Raw genomic sequence first — 26,692 nt, forward strand, 5'->3', positions numbered from 1 at the left:
CCTGCTGGGGAGGGGGATGGGGGGGTCCGTGCCGGGGTGGAGGTTGGGGGGGGGTCCGTGCCGGGGAGGGGGATGGGGGGTCCGTGCCGGGGTGGAGGTTGGGGGGGTTCCGTGCCGGGGGGGGGGGGGAGGTCCGTGCTGGGGAGGGGGATGGGGGGTCCGTGCCGGGGTGGAGGTTGGGGGGGGTCCGTGCCGGGGTGGAGGTTGGGGGGGGGTCCCTGCTGGGGAGGGGGACGGGGGGGGGGGGGTCCGTGCCGGGGTGGAGGTTGGGGGGGGGGGGTCCGTGCCGGGGTGGAAGTGTGGGGGGGGATCCGTGCCGGGGGGGAGGGGGGTCCCTGATGGGGAGGGGGATGGGAGGGCAAGTGAGTTGGTCCACCTGGCCAGGTGCCAGCCTCCAACAGTTGGACCCATGCGGTCCATGCCACCTGGCTGGGGGGAGGAGGGGATATGGGCAATGATGACATGTCGTCGTTCCCCTCCCCCCATCAGGCCGTCATGTTTTCAGATCATCCAGCGATGTTGGCCGCCGTGGCGGCAGCCGCTCATGTCTATGTTGCCCTGGATGAGGAGGAGGAGGAGGAGCGTGCCAGAGAGGCGGCGCAGGCTGCTGCAGAGGGGCAGGCGGCAGCCGCCCAGGCTGGAGGGACACCCGACCGACAGGACGAGGAGGGGGGGAGGAGGACGTCGCGGCCCCACGGCAACGGAGGCACCCGAGGGCGCCCCGTGTGTACCGGCCCAGGCAGTCATACCAGGACCTCACGGACCGGGAATGCAGGAGGGAGACTCCGGATGAGCCGGGGAAACCGTGGCACACATCTGCCACCTGCTGGCACACCTGTCACCGCGTGGCACTGGCGGGGGACACCCTCTCCCCGTGTCCGTCAAGGTTACGGTGGCCCTGAACCTTTATGCAACGGGGTCATTCCAGGCACCGAGTGGGGGACCTGTCCGGCATATCGCAGACATCGGTGCACCGGTGCATCCGGGCAGTGACAGATGCCCTATATGCCATGGCGCACCGCTACATCCGCTTCCCCGTGGACCGGGCCAGCCAAGATGCCGGGCCGTGGGCTTCTCTGCCGTGGCCGGGTTCCCATGGTCCAGGGCGCGATTGATGGGATGCACCGGGACCTCCCCTACAGAGGGAGCCGGGACGGACCACACCACTCCTCCTCCCTCGGGGTGCCCGATGGCCCCCAGGCCTCTACATGGGTGGGGGATGCGAACGGACTGGCCATCCGACGCCCCCCCGACATCTGGCGCTGCCAGTCCTGGAGGCCCGTGCTGGTATCGACAGGGGTCTGCAGGTTTGCAGCCATGGAGCCCAGGGGGTTGGCAAACCCTGTCCTGCGGGCGGTCTGCATCTGCGGGGATGGGTGCCTGGACGTTTGGTCCTGCGATACACAATGAAGCATGCATGGTTAGACATCAGGCAGTGATCAGGTGATACGGGGGAGGGGGATATAGGGGAGGGGGGATATGGAGACGGGCTGTCGGTGGCTCACTCGCTAGTACGCCCCCGACCTCTGCATCAGCAACCTCCCGGTCCACAGGTCCGCCAGCCAGTTCAAGGGACCTTTCCTCGTGCTCGGTCAGTGGCCTCTCATCAGCGGGGCCTCCTCCAGTCCTCACATGCTCCCTATTGTTGTGTGCGCGCTTCTCCTGTTGGGGGGGGGGTGGCAGGGGTAAAAGGCAACACTGTTAGGCAGGTATATGAATGCACGCCATCGCTTGCGCGTGCATTGCAGAGGTTAAGGTTGGGGCTGGATTCACTTGGGGATATGGGGGAGGGGGGATATGGGGGAGGGGGGATATGGGGGAGGGGGGGATATGGGGGAGGGGGGATATGGAGGAGGGGGGATATGGGGAGGGGGGATATGATCGGGGGAGGGGGATATGGGGGAGGGGGGATATGGGGGAGGGGGCTACGGGGAGGGGGATATGGGGGAGGGGGGATATGGGGAGGGGGGATATGGGGGGATATGGCGGAGGGGGATATGGGGGGAGGGGGGATATGGGGAGGGGGATATGGGGGTGGGGGGATATGGGGGAGGGGGATATGGTGGGAGGGGGGGATATGGGGGAGGGGGGTATATGGGGGAGGGCTCACCCTGCCTGCTCTGACGAGGTCGTTCACCTTCTTGTGGCACTGGGGTGCCTGTCCGTGGTGTCAGGGCCACAGCGGGTGACGGCCTCTGCCACTTCCCTCCACAGACGCCGGCTGTGGCGTGGGGCAACTCTGCGGCCGTGCCCGGGATACAGGGCGTCCCTCCTCTGCTCCACCGCGTCCAGGAGCGCCTCCACATCACGTGACTCGAATCTCGGGGCTGAGCGGCGGCCAGCCATCCAGTCGGGTGTTGCGGTCGGGTGTTGCGGTCGGGTGGGGGGGAGCAGCGCGGCCTTATGAGCCGTCACGCCGTGCAGCGCGTATGACGCTGCACGGCTGTGAACCACTGCGCAAGCGCGGATCCCGTTACGTCGCTGCTAGCCCATTTTGGGCCGGAGGACTATCGACCCATTTTTCCGACGTGACGCAAGTCAGATTTGCGCCGTTTTTTGCGCCGATCGGCGGACTTTCCGCCGATAACGGAGTATTTCGCCCCTGAAATCCGTGAATCCCGCCCCCGCCGAAGTCTCCGGTACCGGAGATTGGGCGGGGGCGGGAATCGGGCCGCGCCGGTTGGCGGGACCCCCCCCCCTTCAATTCCCCGGCCCGGATGGGCCGAAGTCCCGCCCAGAAATTGCCTGTCCCGCCGGCGTAAATCAAAAGCTGGTATTTACCGGCGGACCAGGCGGCGTGGGCGGGCTCCGGGGTCCTTGGGGGGGGCGCGGGGCGATCTGACCCCAGGGGGTGCCCCCACGGTGGCCTGGCCCGCGATCGGGGCACACCGATCCGCGGGCAGGCCTGTGCCGTGGGGGCACTCTTTCCCTTCCGCCTCCACCATGGCGGAGGCGGAAGAGACTCTCCCCACTGCGCATGCGCGGGAAACTTTCAGCGGCCGCTGACGCTCCCGCCGCATGCGCCGGGATACTGTCAGGGCCGCTGACGCTCCCGCGCATGCGCCGCATTTCCGCGCCAGCTGGTGGGGCAACAAACGCCATTTCCGCCAGCTGGCGGGGCGGAAATCCCTCCGGCGCCGGCCTAGCCCCTCAATGTTGGGGCTAGGCCGCCAAAGATGCGGAGCATTCCGCACCTTTGGGCCGGCGCGATGCCCGTCTGATTGGCGACGTTTTTGGCGCAGTCGGCGGACATCGCGCCGTTGGGGGAGAATTTCGCCCCTGGTGTGGTGGGACAGGGAAACCCGCCCCCCCCCCAATGCCAGGTGTGTCATGTGCTTTTGACTGCAAGAATTCTAGAAACATTGTGCAAGGTTTGTTATTGTCCAAATATTATAACCAGCAGTTAGAGTCCATTATACATTCTCCATAATGTGTCTAGATCATTATAGCAGAGCTACAGTTGCACAGACCTTTCCTTCTTCATTTGCATCTACAATAGCCAAAAAGAAAAAGGGCATAATGGAACAAATGCCTGAAACAGTAGAAAGCAGTAAGTTGACTGTCGCATAGAACTATTAAAATTATTTTTATTTGTCATGTCTGCATGTGCCTTTTAGCTGTAATCATTCAACTCCTGAAGCCACACATGAGTTTTCCCCACATTGTGCGCAAAATGGGAAGGGTAAGCATCCCATCTAAAAGATATTAATGATACAGGAGGGAAACACCTCGGTGTCAGCTTTGGGTCAGTCTGATGAATAGAAGTCCTGCCCTTTAACATTCCCATTGCATTCCAATGAAGCTGAGGATCTTTAGCTCCCTGTGCCTGCCTGTTTCCAATTAAACTAATGAATTATGCTTAATCATTAGTTATTCATAAATTGCCAGTGTAAGCTCTCTCAGCACAGTGACTTCACGTTATAGTCACAGGCCATTATGTCTGCTGGCGGGTTTTGGTCTCTTTACAACAAATAACATGAACAATTGCAAATTGAAAACCAGCCCAGCGATTGACTAATCCCACAGCACTTTCTGTATTCTGCCAATCGCAAGTGATTTATTTCTATCATTTGTGTTGCTGTGAGAAAGAAGAAACAATAATATTTAATATTGTTGCTAAGACGGTGTCAGACTGAAGAATAACTGATTGAGAGTAGATAATTGAAAGCAGAGCTCATTACCTCTCAGTAATGTATTCTATCCCTTGGTATATAAAAATGATTAACTTACCAATGGATTTAAAACTTCCAGGAGCGATATTACAAGGAAAGGATTTGTCTTTTACTGAAATAGTTTTTTTTTAATAAATATTTTATTGAAAATTTTTGGTCAACCAACACAGTACATTGTGCATCCTTTACACAACATTGTAACAATACAGATAATAATGACCTTTTTTATATAAACAAAAAACAACAAATAAATAAATATTAAATAACAAAAATGAAAACTAGCCCTAATTGGCAACTGCCTTGTCACAGGCTATACCCCCCCCACCCACCCCCCCCCCCCCCATCCCTCCCCCCCCCCCCCCCACCCCCCCCCCCCCCCCCCCCCCAAGTCCTGGGCTGCTGCTGCTGCCTTCTTTTTTCCCCCATCTATCTTTCTGCAAGATATTCGACGAACGGTTGCCACCGCCTGGTGAACCCTTGAGCCGACCCCCTTAGGACGAACTTAATCCGCTCTAACTTTATGAACCCCGCCATATCATTTATCCAGGTCTCCACCCCCGGGGGCTTGGCTTCTTTCCACATTAGCAATATCCTGCGCCGGGCTACTAGGGACGCAAAGGCCAAAACATCGGCCTCTCTCGCCTCCTGCACTCCCGGCTCTTGTGCAACCCCAAATATAGCCAACCCCCAGCTTGGTTCGACCCGGACTCCTACTACTTTCGAAAGCACCTTTGTCACCCCCATCCAAAACCCCTGTAGTGCCGGGCATGACCAGAACATATGGGTATGATTCGCTGGGCTTCTCGAGCACCTCGCACACCTATCCTCCACCCCAAAAAATTTATTGAGCCGTGTTCCAGTCATATGTGCCCTGTGTAATACCTTAAACTGAATCAGGCTTAGCCTGGCGCACGAGGACGACGAGTTCACCCTGTTTAGGGCATCTGCCCACAGCCCCTCCTCAATCTCCTCCCCTAGCTCTTCTTCCCATTTCCCTTTTAGTTCGTCCACCATAGTCTCCCCTTCGTCCCTCATTTCCCTATATATATCCGACACCTTACCATCCCCCACCCATTTCTTTGAGATGACTCTGTCCTGCACCTCTTGTGTCGGGAGCTGCGGGAATTCCCTCACCTGTTGCCTCGCAAAAGCCCTCAATTGCATGTACCTAAATGCATTCCCTTGGGGCAACCCATATTTCTCAGTCAGCGCTCCCAGACTCGCAAACTTCCCATCCACAAATAGATCTTTCAATTGCGTTATTCCTACTCTTTGCCACATTCCATATCCCCCATCCATTCCCCCCGGGGCAAACCTATGGTTGTTTCTTATCGGGGACCCCCCCAATGCTCCGGTCTTTCCCCTATGTCGTCTCCACTGTCCCCAAATCTTCAGTGTAGCTACCACCACCGGACTCGTGGTATAGTTCCTTGGTGAGAATGGCAATGGGGCTGTCACCATAGCCTGCAGGCTGGTCCCCCTACAGGACGCCCTCTCTAATCTCTTCCACGCCGCTCCTTCCTCCTCTCCCATCCACTTATTCACCATTGAAATATTAGCGGCCCAATAATACTCACTTAGGCTCGGTAGTGCCAGCCCCCCCCTATCCCTACTACGCTGTAAGAATCCCTTCCTCACTCGCGGAGTCTTCCCGGCTCAAACAAAACCCATGATACTCTTTTCTATCCTTTTGAAAAAAGCCTTCGTGATCACCACCGGGAGGCACTGAAACACAAAGAGGAATCTCGGGAGGACCACCATCTTAACCGCCTGCACCCTCCCTGCCATTGACAATGCTACCATATCCCATCTCTTGAAATCTTCCTCCATCTGTTCCACCAACCGCGTCAAATTTAGCCTGTGCAATGTGCCCCATACTGAAATAGTTTTAATTATTACCATTAGGCATCATGAGGTAAGATTTTCTTTGGTCACAATGTGTAGCAGCATCACGTGTTTCTTCAAAGAATTCTTTTGTTTCACTTAGTGAAACAGTAAACAAGTTGTAACTTTGATTATACTAGAAATGTCAAACAGAGGGAGGCTGAAAATCTGGGGACAGTGTTGTCAATATGATCCTCTGCACTCAGAATTTGGGAGCTCAGCCTGACTGATGTGCAGGAGATCAAGTGCTATCCTTAGCACACTGGGTGCTGACAAGCATCTGTGGTTGAAGGTCATTGCTCATCCATCCTGTGTTTCTACCTGGGAGGAGTTAACATTTTCACGACAAATTTGGGAATAGGAAAGTGAAGGGGAAGAAGGGGAAGTGAAATAAACCTAAAACCGAAGAAAAAGTACTGAGGAAACTAATAGGGCTGAATGCCGATAGGTCCCCTGGACCTGATGGTATATTAAGGTAAATAGCTACAGAGATAATAATAATGATCTTTATAATTGTCACAAGTATGTTTACATTAACACTGCAATGAAGATAGTGAATGCACTGCTAGTAATCTTAAATTAGAATCCTTAAATTCTGGAGAAACCCCAGAGAATTGGAAAACTGCCAACAGAACACCCTTATTCAAAAAGGGAAGGAGAGAAAAAAGTAATTATAAGCTTAACATCTGCCATAGGGAAACTGTTAGAGTCCATTATAAAGGATGTAATAGCAGAACATTTAGAAATGTATAATATAATCAGGCAGAATCAGTATGGCCTCATGAAGGGGAAATCATGCCTGACAAATTTATTAGAACCAGCTTTGGGTTGTGGGGGTGAAACCCACGCAGAGACGGGGAGAATGTGCAAACTCCACAGGCACAGTGACCCAGGGCCGGGATTCGAACCCAGCTCCTCAGCGCTGTAGGCAGCAGTGCTAACCACTCTGCCACATGCAGCCCCTGTCAGTGCTGCGCTGAGCAGGGGGCCTGGCCTGGTCCACTCAGGCCTTGTTCTGATACTGGCAGCCGTGACCAACAGTAAGATTTTGTTTAAGTTGCCATCCTATCCTACTGGGAGGAATAGAGGAATGCCTTGTGGCTCAGCAGTTCTCAGGAGTTAAACTGCTACCCTGAACATACAGCCCCCCCCACTCCTGCCTCCACCATCTTCACCTGCGTTTTACCTCAGGGCTGCTGCTTACAAGGTAGACAGACAACACTGTAGAACTGCTAATAAGCAGATTGCCCCTGGAGCTGCTGGTAGCTCAATTCAATTAGCACAAGACCCCAGGCCCCCCTGGACGCAGCCTGATACCTCGAGGTTTGGGTGCTGCTGTCACTGGTCTGCCAGCAGATACCACATTTGTACCCCTTACTCATAAGGCAGTCACATAAAGAACAGATATCAGCGAATTAATGGAGGGTCATTTCCACGCATGAAGCTGCAGCTCAGTGTTAGTCACTCCTTCAGGGGAAAGTGCAAAAAGAATACAGGTGACGTATCCTTTATCCGAAACCGACTCGATTTTGTATTCCTGATGATTTTAGTTTTCAGATACTGATATAAACATACATTATAGCAGTCTGAGCCTAGGCTAGTTATAGTCGAAGGCAAACAAAATGGCTAGAAAAGTAATATGTAACACTGAATAATAAATACAGGTTACCTGAAAAACATTATACCTTCACCACAAAAATCGTAAGGTTAACAGTGCAGGCAAACAACTAGATTTCCACCCTAAAGATCGAACGGTTCAAATAAACTGCGGGGTTTGGATGTGTTTGGTTTGGGGATTTACGGATAAAGGATATTCGTCCTGTATTTATTTTATTTAGCCACTTCTATTGTATGGGGGGAATTGTATGAGGATATAGCCAGTGTTTGCGCAGACAAGTGATTCGAGAAACAGAAGCTGGCAGTTAAGGGTGGTTCTAATATGAATGATTGGAGGTGGTTACATTGCAAGCTTGGGTTACACCTTATGAGATCACAGTGGGGGAAGGACAAACAGATCATTTTACTTTCAATATATAACGAAACAGAGCTTATTGTGAGTACATCTAGTTTGCTTTATATCTGGAGAAAATCATTTTTCAGTTCACATCATTTGACGTAAACCTGCTGGAGGGGTAATCCGGAGAAGACTAAGTTTTCAGCAATTGCAAGGTAAATCCTCTCACCTGTTCTGTGTGTTTTAATTCAGAGGAATAACGAGAGTTCAGAGTGCAATGGCTTATTTGTGGCTGAGGTACATTTCGAACCTTCCGGCCAGGTGCTGGAAATGGGGTGAACATTTGTTTCTTAATTTATTTCATGTTTTCATCAAGCTAAAATCTGTTAGCGATTCCGCCTAATCTTACATAACCGAGTGTCATTAATATAAAGAGCTGCACAAGCCACAAAGATTCCTACTTCTTCAAACTTTTAACCTCTTTGTGCCTGTACCTCCCTTTCAGAGTTTCTGATATTTTGGCCATTTTCTAGGTAACAGTTTGCACAGTAACTGCAGAAAAAATGACCTGAGTAAATGGTAGCTCATTTCTGCAAAACTAGAAGTGCAACATGAATTGAATTATTCACAGGGTGAAATGATGTCCTGTTTTCCCTGCTGCCACATTGTGAGTGGGCTGTACCTGGGCCTTCAACACAGTGTCACTGAGGGTCCACTTTTAACTCATTCGAATATCAATCACTTACATGGAGTTAATAATCATAATCTTTATTGTCACAAGGAGGCTTACAATGAAGTTACTGTTAACGCTGCAATGAAGTTACTGTGAAAATCCCCTCGTTGCCACATTCCGGCACCTGTTCGGGGACACAGGGGGAGAATTCAGAATGTCCGAATTACCTAACAGCACATCTTGCGGAACTTGTGGGAGGAAACCGGAGCACCCGGAGGAAACCCACGCAGACACGGGGAGAACGTGCAGATTCCGCACAGACAGTGACCCAAGCCGGGAATCGAACCTGGGCACCTGGTGCTGTGAAGCAATAGTGCTAACCACTGCTAAAACAGCATGGGTCCAAAATATTTGTCATAAATATTTCTCATTTTATCCTCTCATGACTCATAGTTCTGGGGGCACTGGTCGTCCATTATTCTTTTACCAAGTGTTCTTTCTTTTGATGTTTGAACCCACCCAGTGGCTGGAGCAAGTGATTTAATTATTATAGGTATCATTGTGGAGCATAATGCTGTCCTCATTCAGGGTCCACAGATGTGCCCTTTCCTCAACAGATGCAAATCAGGAGCTCTGCTGGACGTTCTGCCCCACACCCTGCTATGAACATTGCCGCCACCCCCCCACCCACCCCCCCCTCCCCCCCACCTCGCCCCAACCCGCATCCCACCACCTCCCCCATCTCAGCCCAAAGGTTCGAAGATCCATTATAGCACAGGTCACAGACCCAGGATCAAACCTGGAGCCCTATTGATATGCATGGCTCATTTAGACACCTTAAGGCAATTTTACTGAGGCATTTGGTGGTGGTGGAGGGTAGGGTGTGGTTGTGGTGGTGGTGGCAGGTGTTGCCTGGCAACCTCAAATAGAGTTGGTGTATGCTGCAGCCAAACAGCACGGCAAGATCATCTCAACTTTTCTTGATAAATCCGACAAATTAGACATCCACATGGAAATCTGCGCAGGAGCACACATTTGTAAATTCAGGCTAGAGAGCCCAGTCACAGTGCGTTTATTTGGAATCACAATATTTTATTCTTAGGCACTGAGTTAAATTTGAGGGAGGGTGCGTGGGTGATCTGTGAGCCAGCAACTCAGTGGATGGATCAAATGCTGTAACATGATCTGATCTCGCTGTCAACAATGTTTGCTTACAAAGTTTGAACCACACCCTGAAAAACTGACAGGAACTGTTCTCAGGCAGTATCGCAACATCAGTGCAGTCCACAATAGAAGCCTCATATCACTCGGTACACTGTCCCCATCAGACACATGCCGTCAGGTGGCTAGCAAGCCTCACTATGTGGACAGGAAACTAACCTGCATGGTTGTCATCAGCAACAACTTGTAGCTTCAGATGAACCTTCCATTTTTTCCAACTACTGGCTAGTCCCTGGAACTACATGCCAGGTTGTCCAATGATGGGCATGATTTACCGGCCGCATTGCACCCACCGCGGATCCTTGCGAGCCGGTTAAATTGTGTGAGAGGCTGAAATTGGAATCCGCGCCGGGTGCTGATCAGTTTGCGATCTAAACGTCACGCTCCTGTTGGCAGGTGCCGGATCCTGCCTGGGCGTAGCGAGAAATTAATAATCACCAATTAAGGGCAATCTCTATCTCATTAACGAGATGGACGCCCAGCCTAACGGCCTCCCAGGATTTAACTGGCTCCCCAGCGAGAGGTTATGCGGGTGACATTTAGCACACCTATTTAAAAAACGTGAACCTAGTGAGATGGCTGCTGATGGGATCGGAGGAGGTGAGTAGCCATTTTAGTTTTTGGACATGCAGCTCAAGGGCACTCAGTGATGCTCCTCAGTGACTGGGCCATGCCCTACAGTGCCCTGCCAATGTCCACATGCATCTGGTACACGCTCCCCATTGACTGGGGTATGATGTTGAGGCCCTCAGCCATGGTCTTCACAGACTGAGCCATGCCTTGGATACCAGCACTCAAGGTGCTGATGTCATGCAACAGGCTTTCCCTGTGGTTGCCACCCTAGCAGTGTTGGCCTTGGTGCCACGCATTGTTGGCATCATCTCCTGCGCCCGTAGCCTTTGGGACACCTCCAATCGGCTAAGCACAAGATGAAGTGTTGACGACATCCTCTCCTGACTGTCATGGCCAAGCACTTGCGTCTGCATCAGCTCAGGGATAACCTTATCCAGAGGCTCGGCATCTGACTGCGACTCAGCACTGTCCTGGATCCGGCAGACCTCCGGCTGCAGACTCCCTTGGATGCCCCTGCCTCCACCTGATATGCATCAGCAACTGTGTGGTATCCACTAATGTCACCTACCGAGGTGTGTGTCTCTGCCCTGGAGGAAGGTGGTGGTGAGTGCTGTGGCGCCTCGATGGTGGTCTCTTTGGAGCTCTCCTCCGAGGTGTTCTCTTGGTGGTGGAGGTGGGGGGAGGGGGATGAAGGGGCCACCCTGGATGGCCTGGCCTCATAAGATGGAGATCCTGCGAGGGAATGGACATGTGGTCAGTGTGAAGCGGCAGTGGATCCTCACCTCTGCGACGTAGACCAACCTCGCTGTTGGTGACTGCTCTCCCCTCGGCCAACCCCACGATCTCCAGGGCACGTTCCTCATAAATGGTGAGGACTCTGATGTCCGGCACCCCGCTGCGTGTCTGGGCCCTCTCCCACCTATGGGCTAGCTTCTCCTGTCGGGGCACGGAGAGGCATTGTGAGCAGCATGCCTTATGCATCAGGGGGCGTCTACGGCAGGTGACAAGAGTGAGCACCATCTCTGGGAATGGATGGTTGGTGCTGGTGGGTGCTACGGTGTGCTGAGCACAACCGAGGTGCTATGCTGTGGGTGGGGAGTGGGGTGAGCTGCGGGATGCCATCTGCCGACCCGTTTGAGGGGGGGAGGGGGGGGAAACAAGGTCAGTGTGGTGGCAGATGGAACTGATGCCAGGGGGCCGGTGTCAACTCACTCTTGCGGCCCGGTGGAGGTTATTGGTCTTCTTGCCACACTGTCAAGCTGTCAAGTCCTTCTGGTCAAGCCGTCTGCACTGATGGCCGCTGCCACTGCCCCCCGGGCAGCATTGTTTTTTTCTTTTTAAAACATATTTTATTACAAACATGTATCAAAGCAGGTTACAGCAAATAAACACCCCGGGAGACATACTTCCCAACAATCAACTATACAGTCTGTACAGATTTGTCCCCTTTTTCACCCCCAACCCCCCTCCCCCCATCACCCCACTCCCCTGCGACGAATAGGTCCTCAAATATGGTCACAAATATCCCCCACATTTTCTCAAACTCCCCTGCTGAGCCCCTTAACTCATACTTTCCCTTCTCTAACTGCAGGAAGTCGTACAGGTCACCCAACCATGCTGCTACCCCCGGTGGCGATGCCGACCGCCACTCCAGTAAAATTTGCTGCCGTGCAATCAGAGGGGCGAAGGCCACGACATCGACCTTCCTCCTTTCCATGAGCACCGGCTTCTGAAACCCCAAATATCACCACCAGTGGGTCTGGGTCCACCTCTTCCTCCACTATCCTAGCTAAGACCGCAAACACTCCCGCCCAGAATCTTCCAAATTTTCTGCAACCCCAAAACACGTGCGAGTGATTCGCTGGCCCCCGCCCACACCACTCACACTCATCTGCTACCCCCTGAAAGGACCCACTCATTCTCGCTCGAGTCATATGCACCCTGTGCACCACCTTAAACTGTATCAGGCGCATCCTTGCACAAGAGGAAGTCCCATAATGCAGATGATACAAAGATCTGCAGAGGGGCAGGCAGTATTGAGGAAGCAAGGGGCTGCAGAAGAATTTGGCCAAGCTAGGAGAGTGGGCAGTGAAGTGGCAAATGAAATACAATGTGGAAAAGTGTGAGGTTATGCACTTTGGAAGGAGGAATTTAGGCATAGACTATTTTCTAAATGGCGAAATGCTTAGGAAATCAGAAGCACAAAGGAGTGGGAATCCTTGTTCACGATTCTAACTCAAAGTGACAAACCAAATCCAGATGACTGTGAATTTGACATACCTCAAATTAAATTGGAAAATGAGTATGTTCTTAAAAATTGGGATAAACTGTTGAGTTACCTTCCAGAGGAAAAACGGACTGACTTGAAAGAGTGATTGATATCACGTGGGCAAGTTTGTAGAGATAAATTGGGAAGTACTAAAATGGCTATACATGATGTAGATGTGGGAAATGCTGTTCCAATCAAACAACATCCATATAGACTTAACCCTTTAAAATTGGCACAGGTTAATAAAGAGATTGAGAGTATGCTTAAAAATGGCATAATTGAAGTGGGTTGCAGCCAATTGAGCTCACCCATAGTGATGGTACCAAAATCAGACGGTATCCAACGGTTGTGTGTAGACTATAGAAAGGTTAATGCAGTTACAAGAATGGACTCTTATCCTATCCCACGTTTGGAGGATTGCATTGAGAAAGTGGGACAATCAGCTTTTATTTCCAAACTGGATTTACTTAAAGGTTACTGGCAGGGACTTTTTTCCGAAAGGGCGAAGGTGATTTCAGCTTTTGTGACTCCAGATGGTATATACCAATTCAAAGTTATGCCATTTGGCATGAAAAACACCCCAGCCCCATTTCAACGGTTAACTAACAAAGTCGTCCAGTTGTGCGGTATACATTGACGATCTGGTAATTTTAGCCAGACATGGACAGAACATTTGAACATCTAATGGAGTTATTCGATTGACTTCAGGAGGCGGGTTTGGTGATAAACCTAGCCAAAAGTGAATTTGGAAAGGCCCAAGTCACTTTCCTTGGCCATACAATTGGACAGGGTTGACTGTTCACACGGGATGTGAAAACAAAAGTTATTGGGGAGTTTCCGACACCCTCGACAAGACGAGAAATAATGCGATTTCTTGGTATGAGTGGATTTTACCGGAAGTTTGTACCCAATTTTAGCAGTGTGGTCGCTCCACCGACAGACTTGCTCAATAAGCGTAACAAATTCCAGTGGACAGCGGAGTGTCAACAGCCTTTTGACGGCCTGAAGGCTGTGTTAACCACTGCTCCTGTGTTAGCCATGCCAAATTATACCAAACCATTCACAGTGGCTGTTGTTGCGAGTGATGTGGGTGTAGGAGCGATGCTTCTACAAGACGACGACGAAGGGCGAGAGCGGCCTATTGGTTATTTTTCAAAGAAATTGAACTCTCACCAGAAAAAGTATTCCACGATTGAGAAGGAGACTTTGAGTTTGGTGCTGGCTTTGCAACATTTTCACATTTATGTGACAAGCAATCCATCTGGCACCATTCTATATACTGATCATAATCCTTTGACGTTTTTGGTGCGATTCTGGAATAACAATGCACGGATGTTTCGCTGGAGTTTATTGTTGCAGTCATTTCATTTAAAAATAGTACATGTGGCAGGAAGATGAAAACGTGATAGCCGATGCTGTGTCACGAATATGATGAACGGAAGCAATTTCAGTTGGAGGAAGAAAAAAAAATGGACTATATTATTATACCTGTTTGCGTGTTGTTTTTTGAAACAAAAATGTATATTTACTGTGTGCATTTCTTAAAGGATAGTGAAAAGGTGAAAAATGAAACCATCTTGAACTTGATGGTTTATTTTTTTCTTGGGGGGAGGTGTCACGTCGGAGTTCCTTTAAGAAATGGGTGTTTATAAATGGGTATGTGTATAAATATCTGTAGGGAGAGTACCTTTAGGAAATGGGTGTTTACTACTGCAGTGATGTCAGAGAGTGGGTGGAGCTGGGCTGTCTGTTAGCTTTTTACTTTCATTTTTGAGCAGGCTGCAGGGTGTATTTTAGTTTCGTTTTCAGAGCTGGATAGCTGCAGTCACAGCCAGAAGGTGTATGAATCTCTCTCTGTAATCAAAAGACTGTAAATCGATCCTGGTGATTTAAAACTAATAACAGCAGTGATGCAACCATCAATTCACACAAAACAAGGAGTAGAAGTAAACTGTGGCTTTAATCGACTAGAACTGTGCCTGCCTGCGACTGCTCTGCTACTGGGAGCTGCCTACAGGGCTACTGCTCTTTATACATCCCCTCAAGGGGAGGAGCCAGGGGCGGAGCCCACAAAGGCACCAACATGATACATCACAGGTAATACCTTACAATGGTCCATAGGTGAAGCCCTCATGGGCAACAGTGTAATACAGATGCACATGGTGAATTGTTACAGCAATATATTCACCACATTTACTCCCTGTTAAAAAATGAAGTCCGGCGGGGGTGAAGGGTTCACAAGTTCAGCCTGTCCGGCGCACGGATCGTGCGCTGTGATCGCCGGAGCTCTCGTATCGCAGCTGGCCCGGGTATCAAACTCATCTGTGTGGGCGTGGGTAATGACGTTGCCGGTGCGGGTACAAACGTAGACTCCGGGAGCGTGTCTTCCGGAGCTTCGTTCCTGTGGGTCGGTGAAGAGGGAATGGGGGGTGGGAAGGGGTGCGGGTGCCATGTAGGGGTGGGGGCACTGGTCAGCATAGGTTGGGTGGGGTAAGTTGGGGTGGCAGTGGTAGTGGAGCCTGCGGGTGCCAGGTCCCAGAGGGAAATCGTATCCTGTCGGCCGTCGGGGTGTTCAATGTATATGTACTGGGGGTTGGTGTGAAGGAGCTGGACCCTCTCAACCAGGGGGTCGGACTTATGGCTCCTGACGCATTTGCGGAGTAGGCCGGGCCCCGGTGTCTTCAGCCAGGATGGAAGCGAGGCCCCGGAGGTGGATTTCCTGGGGAAAACGAACAAGCGGTCATGAGAGGTCCTGTTTGTGGCCGTGCAAAGGAGGACCTAATGCAGTGGAGCATGTCGGGGAGGACCTCCTGCCAGTGGGAAACTGGGAGATTCCTAGACCATAGGGCCAGGAGGACAGTCTTCCAGACCGTCGTGTTCTCCCTCTCCACCTGCCCGTTTCCTCTGGGTTTATAACTAGTAGTCTTGCTCGAGGCGATGCCCTTACTGAGCAGGTACTGACGCAATTCGTCGCTCATGAACGACGAGCCCCGGTCACTGTGAACATATGTGGGGAAACCAAACAGGGTGAAAACACTATGTAGGGCTTTAATGACGGTGGCGGCGGTCATGTCGGGGCAGGGGATTGCAAAGGGGAAGTGGGAGAATTCATCAATGATGTTGAGGAAATATGTGTTGCGGTGGTAGAGGGGAGGGGCCCTTTGAAATCGATACTGAGGCGCTCAAAAGGACGGGATGCCTTTACCAGGTGGGCCTTATCCGGTCGATAGAAGTGCGGCTTGCACTCCGCGCAGATCGGGCAGTCCCTGGTCATGGCTCTGACCTCCTCAGTGGAGTAGGGAAGGTTCCGGGCCTTGATGTATTGGAGAAGCCGGGTGAACCCTGGGTGGCAGAGGTCAGCGTGGATAGCCCGGAGTCGGTCCTCTTGCGCGCTGGCGCATGTGCCGCGGGACAGGGCATATGGGGGCTCGTTGAGCTTCCCAGGACGATATACTTGATGCACGATCAATTAAACTCAAAGACGAGGCTGTAACATAACTGAAGGCTTTAATTGACTAGATCTGTTCCCCAGCAGCTTCGGTATCGAATGAGGGCTGCTGGGATGGCACCGGTTCTTATATCCTGCCTGTCAGGGCGGAGCTACATACCAAACAGCCAATGGTAAACTCCTGGGTTTACCCAATGGTCTACAATCTCTCGGTTACTGCAATACCTGATAATACCATAATACTATGTCGTAATTATAGGTGGCGAGTTCGATCCTCCACCTCAAGATCTTATCGTTCTTGATTTTGCCCCGCTGCGTATTATCGAACATGAAGGCTACTGATCTTTGGTCAGTGACGAGGGTAAACCTCCTACCTGCGAGGTAGTGCCTCCAGTGCCACACGGCTTCCACGATGGCTTGGGCTTCTTTTTCGACCGAGGAGTGTCGAATTTCAGAGGCGGTGAGGGTGCGTGAAAAAATGCTACTGGCCTGGCTGCCTCTGACGCGTCGCTCTCCACCTGGAAGGGGGGGGGACTCGTCCACTGCACGCATCGCGGCTTTGGCGATATCCGCCATGATGCAGCTGAAGGCCTGACGGGCCTCGGCCGCCAGTGGGAAGGTGGTGGCTTTGATTAGTGGGCGGGCTTTGTCCGCATAGTTGGGGACCCACTGGGCGTAATAGCAAAAGAACCCGAGGCACCTCTTCAGGGCCTTGGGGCAGTGGGGAAGGGGGAGTTGCAGGAGGGGGCGCATACAGTCAGGGTCGGGTCCTAGAACTCCATAGCCGAGGATGGCTCGCTTGGTTGTGCGGAAAACGCATTTCTCCTTGTTGTAAGTGAGGTTAAGGGTTTGGGTGGTCTGGAGAAATCTCTGGAGGTTGGCATTGTGGTCCTGCTGATCATAGCCGCAGATGGTGACATTGTCCAAGTACGGAAACGTAGCCCGCAGCCCGTACATTCGGTCCATGGTTCTTTGAAAGACGCCAAAGGGGACCTGGAGGAAGTGGAAAAGACGGCCGTCTGCCTCAAAGGCCGTGTAGTGGCGGTCCCCCGGGCGGATTGGGAGCTGGTGGTACGCAGACTTCAGATCCACTTTGGAGAACACCCGGTAGTGCGCAATCTGGTTAACCATGTCTGCAATCCGGGGAAGGGGTGCGCATCGAGGTGCGTGTACCGGTTTATGGTTTGGCTGTAATCTACAATCATCCGGTGCTTTTCCCCGGTCCTGACGACCACCACCTGAGCTCTCCAGGGGCTATTGCTGGCCTCGATGATCCCCTTCCGCAATAGTCATTGTACCTTGGACCTGATAAAAGTCCTGTCCTGAATGCTATACCGCCTGCTTCTGGTGGTGACTGGCTTACAGTTGGCGGTGAGGTTTGCGAAGAGCGGGGGAGGGTCGGCTTTTGGTGTTGCGAGGCTACATACGGTGAGTGGGGGTAGGGGCCCGCTGAATTTCAGTGTCAGGCTCTTGAGGTTACACTGGAAATCCACTCCCAACAGGAGAGGAGCGCAGAGGTCAGGGAGTACATATAGCTTAAAATCGGCGTACTCGGCGCCCTGTATTGCTAGGGTTGCGGTGGTGCACCCCCGGATCTGCACCGAGCGCGACCCAGAAGCGAGGGAGATGGTTTGGTGTGCCGGGAAGATTGGGAGCGAGCAGCATCTTACCATGTCTGGGTGAATAAAGCTCTCCGTGCACCCGGAGTCGAACAGGCAAGGTGTCTCATGTCCATTTACCCGGATGGTCATCATGGAGCTCCGGAGGGGTTTGGGTCGCGACTGGTCCAGGGTGACTGCGCTGAGTTGCGGGTAGCCGGTGTGGTCGGAAGTGCTGGGGTGGTCCCAAGATGGCTGCCCCCATCAGTCGCACGTGTCGGGCGGCGAGGAAGATGCCGTCCAAGATGGCAGCCCCCACGAGTTGCACGTGGCAGGCCGCGTGGGCGAGGATGGCCAAGATGGCGGCCCCCGTGATTCGCACATGTTGCGCGGGCTTGAAGATGGCTGCCCCCACGGACAGCGCAAGGCCGATGACGCGTCCGGGGGCATAGCCGGCAGGAAAGCGGGATCTGCGGACCTGAGAGTCTGAGGGCCGGGCCTGCGATTTTGAGGGTTTGGACCTGGTCAGGCAAACCTTAGCAAAATGTCCTTTTTTTCCCGCAGTCGCTGCAGTTCGCGTTCCGGGCCTGAGGTGTCTGGGGTGCTGATGCTGGCCGCAGAAGTAGCAGGGTAGCCCCCCGTGTTGGGCAGGCAGCCGCGCGGCACAGGCCTGGGGTACTCTTTGGTCTGGGGTCCACGAGGAGGTCGCATGATCAGAATGGAACGTGTTGAGGCTTTGGAACGCTACTTCTAGGTAGGAGGCTAGCTTTACCGTCTCTTCCAGGTCTAGGGCACTCCTCTCGAGTAGGCGCTGTCTCACGTAGTTGGACCGGACTCCAGCCACGTAGGCATCCCGGGCTACGAGGTCCATATGTTGAGTAGCCGTAACGGCCTGGTAAGTTGCAACTTCGCGCAAGGATTTTGAGGTCGCATAGGTCTCCTCCAGCGATTCCTCGGGGTGTTGGCGGCGCGTAGTGAGGAGATGCCGCGCTTGTTCACTGGCCTTACATATAGGCGCTTCAACATCACGAGCGCGTCTGCGTAGGTGGAAGCTTCCTCGTGTGGAACAGAGATTCGATGGCTCACCTGGGCGTGGAGGAGGCTCAGCTTCTGATCGTCGGAGACGGAAGGCGAGGAGGAGGCTGCGAGGTAGGCCTCGAAACAGCGGAGCCAGTTCCAAAAAATTCCTTCCGCCTCAGCGGCTTGCGGGTCGAGTTCCAGTCGGTCAGGTTTGAGGGCCGATTCCATTGTGGTGTTGTAGTCGATTAAATTGATGCGACCATCAATTCACACGAAACAAGGAGTAGAAGTAAACCGTGGCTTTAATCGACTAGAACAGTGCATGCCTGCGACTGCTTTGCTACTGCGAGCCGCCTACAGGGCTACTGCTCTTTATACCTCCCCTCAAGGGGAGGAGCCAGGGGCGGAGTCCACAAAGGCACCAACATGATACATCACAGGTAATACCTTACAATGGACCATAGGTGGAGCCCGCATGAGCAACAGCATGATACAGTTACAAACATAGTGAATGGTTAATGCATTTCGGCGGATGATTTAAATTGCATACTTGACGCAAAGTTGGATCGTTCTAGGCCGAAGTCGTTCTTTTCTCCAGTCCACAAGGTTCATTCCAGATCGACTTTTTCTGGTGGGTAGATATCTGGTGTGGTTCTGTGGGCACATGTCATTGATGAGTATGTAGAATTTAAAAGGTATCAGTCTGTCTCGCCCTCCACGCTTTGAGAAGCCTTGAAAGCGGTTATTAGAAGAGAGATTGTATCATATAAGGTACATTTGGATAGGGAGGTAATGGCAGAATGGCCGTGGTTGGTGGATGATATCTTGGAGGTGGACCGCAGGTATTGTGTGACCCTACCCCAGAGCTTCTGGTGAGCAGGAAAACGCTGCAGAGGCAGTTCGATCTGTTGTCGACAGGCCAGGCAGTGAGGCAGTTTGCGACGGTCGAGGGGGATCTTTTATGAGTATGGGGAGAAGGCTAAGTCGTCTGTTAGCTAATCAGCTGAGGTGGCAGACGGCCTCCCGGGGGATTATTCTGGTTAGCGACTCAAGTGGCAGCTTGGTTTCCATCCCAGATAAAGTTAACGTGGTGTTTGAGGCTTTTTACAAGAGTCTTTATAGGTCAGAGCCCTCAGTGGAAGGGTTGGACATGTCGACATTTTTAGATAGGTTAGAGTTTCCATGCTTCAGATTTTCCACTGCAGTCTCCAACCTAGCAGTGTTGGCTATATTAATCCTCCCACTATTTTCCAGAATGGCAGAAAATGCTGGGGCCACTAAATATATAAATGATTTAGCTATGGAAATTTGAGATGCCACCTTTTTCTGCTTGAAGTATGTGACAGTTTTATACTCTAGGTGAGTTCTGACTAGTGTCTTGTTCAGCATAACCGGCCTGCTCTTGTACTCCATACCCCATTTAATAAAGCCCAGAATAATATATGCTTTATTAATTGCTCTCTCTGCACATACTTATGGACTCAATCATGATGCTGTCTGATGGTTAATGTCGCAGCTTCCATTTCAGCACAAACAGCAGCCACTCTGCTTTACATTGGGCTGCTTGGTGGCACAGTGATTAGCACTGCTGCCTCACAGCACCAGGGACACATGTTCAATTCCAGCCATGGGTGACTGTCGGTGTGGACTTTGCACATTCTCCCCGTGTCTGCGTGGGTTTCCTCCGGTTTCCTCCCACAGTCCAAAGATGTGCAGGTAGGTGGATTGGCCATGCTAAGTTGCCAGTGTCCAAAGATGTGCAGATTAGGTGGGTTGCTGGGATAGGCTGCGGGAGTGGGCCTAGGTAGGGTGGTCCTTCAGAGGGTGGGTGCTGACCCAATGGGCCGAATGGCCTTCTTATGCACTATCGGAATTCTATGAATCGCTCTGAATAAGTATAATTTCTAAGCCTATTAACTTTGTTGTGTTGCTGAGTTAAATTTCCAGTTTAGTACTCATTTGTGCCATGATTACACACCTATTCAGAAATAGGGTCATAGCGATTAAACTGAATTCCTGCAGCAATTTCATCCAAGTTGGTTCCAAACCCAGGTACCAGGAGTTAAATGAGAATGCACGAATTTACTAATCAACACCTTTGGAAAATGTTGGTTTCTGTCTAATGCACATGGATGACAGAAATTGACACACGAATTGGAGAACACGTCTGGTCTCTGGGGAACGAGTAGGGAATTGGGACAGTAATTTCAAAGAACCAACACAGGCACGATGGGCTGAATGACCTATTTGAAGTAAAATTCCACGATTCTATTAAACAAATCTAAATGACATACATGCACATACACAGGCATACGTTTTGTGCTCGCAAGTTAAAACCAGTCTCAATTATTGCTTGCAACAGGATGATTATTTTTGCTGCTGAAAGAGCAAAGGAATGAAAGTTATGAAGAGAATGTGGTACTTTGCTCTTGAGTTTGAAAACAGTGAGAACAATAACCAACCGCTCATTACTATAATTGTTGTTAATTGAACGGGTTTGTGAGATGTGTCATTGTCTCTGGAGGAGAGCAAGAACCTGTTCTGGTATTTTTAGCCGAGACAGTAACTGCCTCATTTGTTTTGCTGATAGCAAAACACACCTTGGACAGAATTTTACTGCTTCGACGTGGCCAGTGTAGGGCCGGAAAACGCAGCGAGCAGTCCTAAACGCCAATGCATTTGGCCGGAACGGAAACTCCCACCGGCGAGAGGTGTTGTAAAATTCTGCCCATTCATTTGTCCTTATCGGTTTGTTCTTGTTCAATTTGGTATTAATACATTTAGAAAGCTGAGTGTTTGTTTATGACAAGATACTTTGAAATACATCTATAGGTGTCTTCTTCTGAGCACAGTGACACAGTGGTTAGCACTGCTGCCTCACAGCACCAGGAACCCGGGTTCAATTCTGGCCTCGGGTGACTGTGTGGAGTTTGGACTTTCTCTCCATGTCCGGGTGCTCCGGATGTCCAAAGATGTGTAGGTTAGGTGGATTGTCCATGCTTAATCGCCCCTTAGTGTCCTGGGATGTGCAGGTTAGGTTACGGGGTTCTGAGGATAGGGCCGGGTAATAGTCATGGGTAGAGTACTCTTTCGGAGGGTTGATGCAGACTCGATGGGCCAAATGGCTTCCTTCTGCATATTGGGATCCTGTGATTCCAAGATAACATCTGAAGGAAAGGAATATATATCTTTACCAAGGCAGGTTGCGACCAGAGGAAAAGAAGAGGGGGTGCCACCAAAGTAACACACAGCAGCAGAACCTCATTTTCATTATTCCCAATGGAAAGTAACTGAACTGACAAACTTTTTATCTCACAGTTCACAACTTAATTGATGAGGTTTAATAATATTTTCGACATATAGGCACAATTCTCTGGGTCCACTCATCGTGTGCGCAAATCCATTATGGCCACAAAATCCCACGAGAGGGCCATAATGGGATCTACGTAGCGAGATTTACCGGCGCCCCGGCCCTCCCCAATGATACAATTGGGTTCACACCCAGAAAGGGTGTGAACCTGATTTCCATGAATTTGAATGGATTTAAATGTCATTAACTGGCTTGATGCTGTATCTTCGGGCAATGTCAGATTTTCCCTCCCCAGTGTGATGTCATGCCAGCGGGTCTTCAAAAACAGAAATCAATTGTGATGACCGTGGCGGGGGCATGGAGGTGAGTATAGCCTCTTGGTGGTGAAGACGTAGGCAGGACACTGCCCCATGGCACTGCCAACCTGGCAGTGCTAACCTGGCACTTTGTGGACAGTGCCAGGGTGGGGCCAGGGGCGGGGCCTCTAGTGCAAACCGCTTGGAGGGGGGGGGTCCATAATGTGGGGGGAGGGTGTGATGGTGGAGGTGGGTTATGCCTGCATGGCAGTGGGGGAGGTTGGGACAAACACTGAGAATGGGGGTCGGGGGTGCCCTGATGCCAGTGAATATGGGGGGGGTCAGTTCACCCTGATGCCTGCATCTGGAGAGAGGGGTAACCCAACCATTGAGTAGCGGGGGTGAGGTTGGCCCTCTGAGTTCAAGTGTTGGAGGTGTCCCACTCAACTGTCGGGGATCCAGATGTCTGGGGAACGGGGGCCTTCAACTCCACTTAAAGCTTTTGCTGGTGAGTTTAGGGCCCCTCCCCCCCAGGTTTGCTGTGTGATCCTCGCCAACACTTTGAAAATTCACTGGAATTGGGAAAATCCCACCCACAATCAATCACTCAAAGGGTGGAGGTTTTCTTCAACATTATTATTAAAGAAGTTGCATTGTTACTTAAAGGTCAATGTGTTATTTCAACAGCATGGTTGGTATGAATGTGTGACAGAATGGTACGCTGCACAAATACAGATTTATAAAGTAATAATGATCTCCTCCCCAGTGTTCAATTCTGAAATCAACTATAATCATTGACCCCCAACAAGATAGCCTTGCTATAATAAAAGTTGTGGCGGGTTTTGCAGGGAGTTTCCCGCCGGACCTGTCGGCGAGTTCACACTGCTAACTGACCGCATTTGACCCCGATTGAGGAATATTTTCAAAGGTGGTCAGATTCCACCCTCAATGGGAGAAGTTAAATGTGCATTCCATGTCTGTTGAACAAAAGGAATCACACCCTGTCCAGGTAATGGCTTTCAGCATTAAACCGATTTACAATAATCCACCTCATGATATGAAAAGCTAACAGTTGGATCTGCCAAGTCATTCAATTGGAATTTGAAACAAATGGGAGGTAAAGAAGGCACAAAAACACATACTTAATTAGATTTCATGATGAAAAGATGCAAAATATTCTTTGAGGGAAGGGCCCAAGGATATACTGTGACGAAGGTAGGATTGTAGATATATTGAGTTATAAACATTTGGCAATTTGTGGGTTGGAAGCCTGGGTTAGAGTGTGTTTGACTGCAGTGGTCATGTTTTCAAAAGAGTCTTGTTTTGCAAGACCAGAAAGTGTTTAGGAGCCAGAGGTGAAATTGACCAGAGTCAAGAGATTGGGCTAATGCAATGTCGTTTGATTTGGCAGAGTCCCAGGGGAGTTAATGTGTTTCCAGCTTGGGGAGTTAATGGGCCCGATCTAACCAATGGGATCAGAGCCCTCTAGCGAGCACATTTAGCCAGTGTTTCCCAGTACTCACTTCTCCGCAAAACACCCTGTTATCTAACACCCATCTGGTTAGTTACCCCAGCAGGGAACAATCACCCCAGGCCGCAGTCAGCCCCGTCATCTGCACTGAGGAGCTCCGCTCGCCGGAACTCCTCAGTGCAGCGAGAGATTGAGACTCCATTTTCAAATGGCGTCCTGATCGCTTGAGCTCCCGACGCGATGCCCAAACCCCCCCAACTCACTATAAGGGGGTCTCTGGGCACCCACGCACCACCCACAGCCGCGCAGTGCACCCCTCGGCCTTATCACCACTGCACGAATAATGTCAGCTTGGCACCAGCCTGGCATGCTGCGAGCACTGGAAACACATGACTAAATGCACTTGCTAATAATAATCTTTATTAGTGTCACAAGTAGGCTTACATTAGCACTGCAATGAAGATACTGTGCAAATCCCCTAGTCGCCACACTACGGTGTCTGTTCAGGTACACAGAGGGAGAATTCAGAATGTCCACTTCACCTAACAGCACGTCTTTCTGAAAGTCCTTGTACACCACATGAACAGTAATAATAATCTTTATTGTCACAAAAGTAGGCTTACATTAACACTGCAATGAAGTCACTGTGAAAATCCCAGAGTCTCCACACTCCGGTGCCTGTTCGGGTACACTGAGGGAGATTTCAGAATGTCTGATTCACCTAACAAGCTTTCGGGACTTGTGGGAGGAAACCGGAGCGCCCGGAGGAAATTCACATAGACACGGGGAGAACGTGCAGACTCTGCGCAGACAGTGACCCTGGCGCTGTAAAGCAATAGTACTAACCACTGTGCTACTGTGCCGCCCTCTGTTCCTATTTGCTTAGATTAGGATCTAAATGTGGTCAGATAGTGGTCGGGAACTCGCCAACAGAGCCAACGGGAAGCTACCAGCAAAACCCGCCACAAACGACACTAAGAAACTTAGATCGCGCCCAGATTTTTTGACTCAGTTAATATTATTCAACTGAAAATATACTTATTGACGTAAAAATGTATTGGCATGAATATTGCAAGTGGTAGGTTTTATTGTTCAGTTAACTCTTCAATGTGTGCAATATCACGCTTTAACAGTGATATGCACACATACTTTTCCTTATTCGGCACATTTCAAGTTTCTGTAATCCCTGATGCTAGTTTTAAAATAATCATCCTGGAAGTAGGCCCTGAGCATAAAATTGGCCACTGCCCCAGAGTAGGTTAATCATCACTGGGAGTTTCCGCTAAAGGCTTTCGATTGTAGAAATTGGAAGATTCTTTAAAAATTAAGCTGGAACTTTTGGTTGCAAGGGTACTAAGGGGTATGTTTTAAATGGTTTTGAATGTTACTGAATAAATCATTACTGTATCTCAGTCTAACTACAAAATAGTGTTGCTTTTAAAAAAAAGCCATTTTCAGCTATTAGAATCAGGTTACTTAGTGACAAATCTATTTTCAAATATTTCCAACATGTGTTCAAGTTACTATTCCTAAATACATTGAGGAAGGAATATTTTTTATTCCTTTATTTTTTTAAGTATTTTAAAAAAAAAACGTTTTCAAACATTGCCCTATTAAGCTGATTCAAGGCACATTTTGCATGTGTCGGTATGCAAATACATTTGCATGGAAATGTGTGGGAAAAGAGGCACTTTTCAAAATGGCTGCACTTTTCTTTGCCTGTTCACACTTAAAGCAAAACTCTGCAACCTTTGCTTTGGAAACTATACACGCATCACAACTGCTAACCATTCACCGCTCTCAGTTCTCATTGTGCTGCTTGCTGGAAAATTCAGGGAACCAAAATTAACTATAATAAGAACTGAAAATGCTGGCTAACTCAGCAGGTCTGGCAGTACCTGTGAAGAGAGAAACACAGGTAACGTTTTGAGTCCATATGACCCTTCTACAGAACTGAAACAATTGCTGCGTTTATCCAGCATTTTCGGTTTTCATTTCAGGTTTCCAGCCAAACAAAACCCCTTTTAAAATCATGATCACTGCAGCCACACACTATACACCAGGCTTTTAACTCTTAACGTCCCAATATTTAGAAGCCATTATGTAGCTCCAGCAGGATTGGGCGCCGCCCAGGGCGGAGAACGTCTACCCGGGACCCCCAAAGAATGATACCGTCCTCAACACTAAGTTCATCTTCCTTGGTCAGATAAGGTTTCATGTTATCGGACAGTTGTCCTCAGACCCCGCAGTTCAGAATCATGTGCTCCAATTCTGACAGTGTTGGGGCCTTTTGTGTCGAGATCTTGATTTGTTTTGCAGACACTGGTAATGTCTCCAAAAAATTCAGGGTCATTGTGGCTTTTTCCAGTGCCAGCAATGGAACTAGGCTTGTGGGCAGCGGGAGGCAACTCAAGGCACTAGCATTGTGTTCTAAGAGATATACATGAGCTGCAAGTAACAGCATCCAGCATCCAAAGCTGTATTCAGGCGGAGGTAATAGGGTGATCGCCCTAGTCCACTTAAAAAGTCCCAATAAGGGCTTGTGGTCAGTTACCATCACAAAACACCTGCCATAAATGAACTGGTAATTTTATTTTATACCAATCACAACTGCCAAGCCCTCCTTCTCGATTCGAGAGTACCTCTATACAGTGTCCGAGAGAGCCCTGCAAGTTTTGGTGATGGGTCTTTCAGTTCTGTCTTTCCAGTGGTGTGAGAGTTTTTTCTCGTACTTTCAACAGTAGTTTTGTGTAGTGGAGACAGCAAGGAGGCTAAATTTTGGATTAACATCCCATAATAATTA

General features: G+C 50.5%; 1 protein-coding gene across 1 annotated transcript in view; it reads left to right on the forward strand.

The window, feature by feature from the left end:
* Positions 1-8,066: 8,066 nt before the first annotated feature.
* The window catches only part of gjb7 (gap junction protein beta 7), a 45,779-nt gene continuing 27,153 nt past the window's right edge, over positions 8,067-26,692 (forward strand). Inside the window, exon 1 of the mRNA XM_072499799.1 lies at positions 8,067-8,225. The gene's annotated coding sequence lies outside the window, so the exon portion shown is untranslated. The remainder of the gene's footprint in view (positions 8,226-26,692) is intronic.

The sequence above is a fragment of the Scyliorhinus torazame genome, chromosome 4 (assembly GCF_047496885.1).
Source record: "Scyliorhinus torazame isolate Kashiwa2021f chromosome 4, sScyTor2.1, whole genome shotgun sequence".
NCBI lineage: Eukaryota > Metazoa > Chordata > Chondrichthyes > Carcharhiniformes > Scyliorhinidae > Scyliorhinus > Scyliorhinus torazame.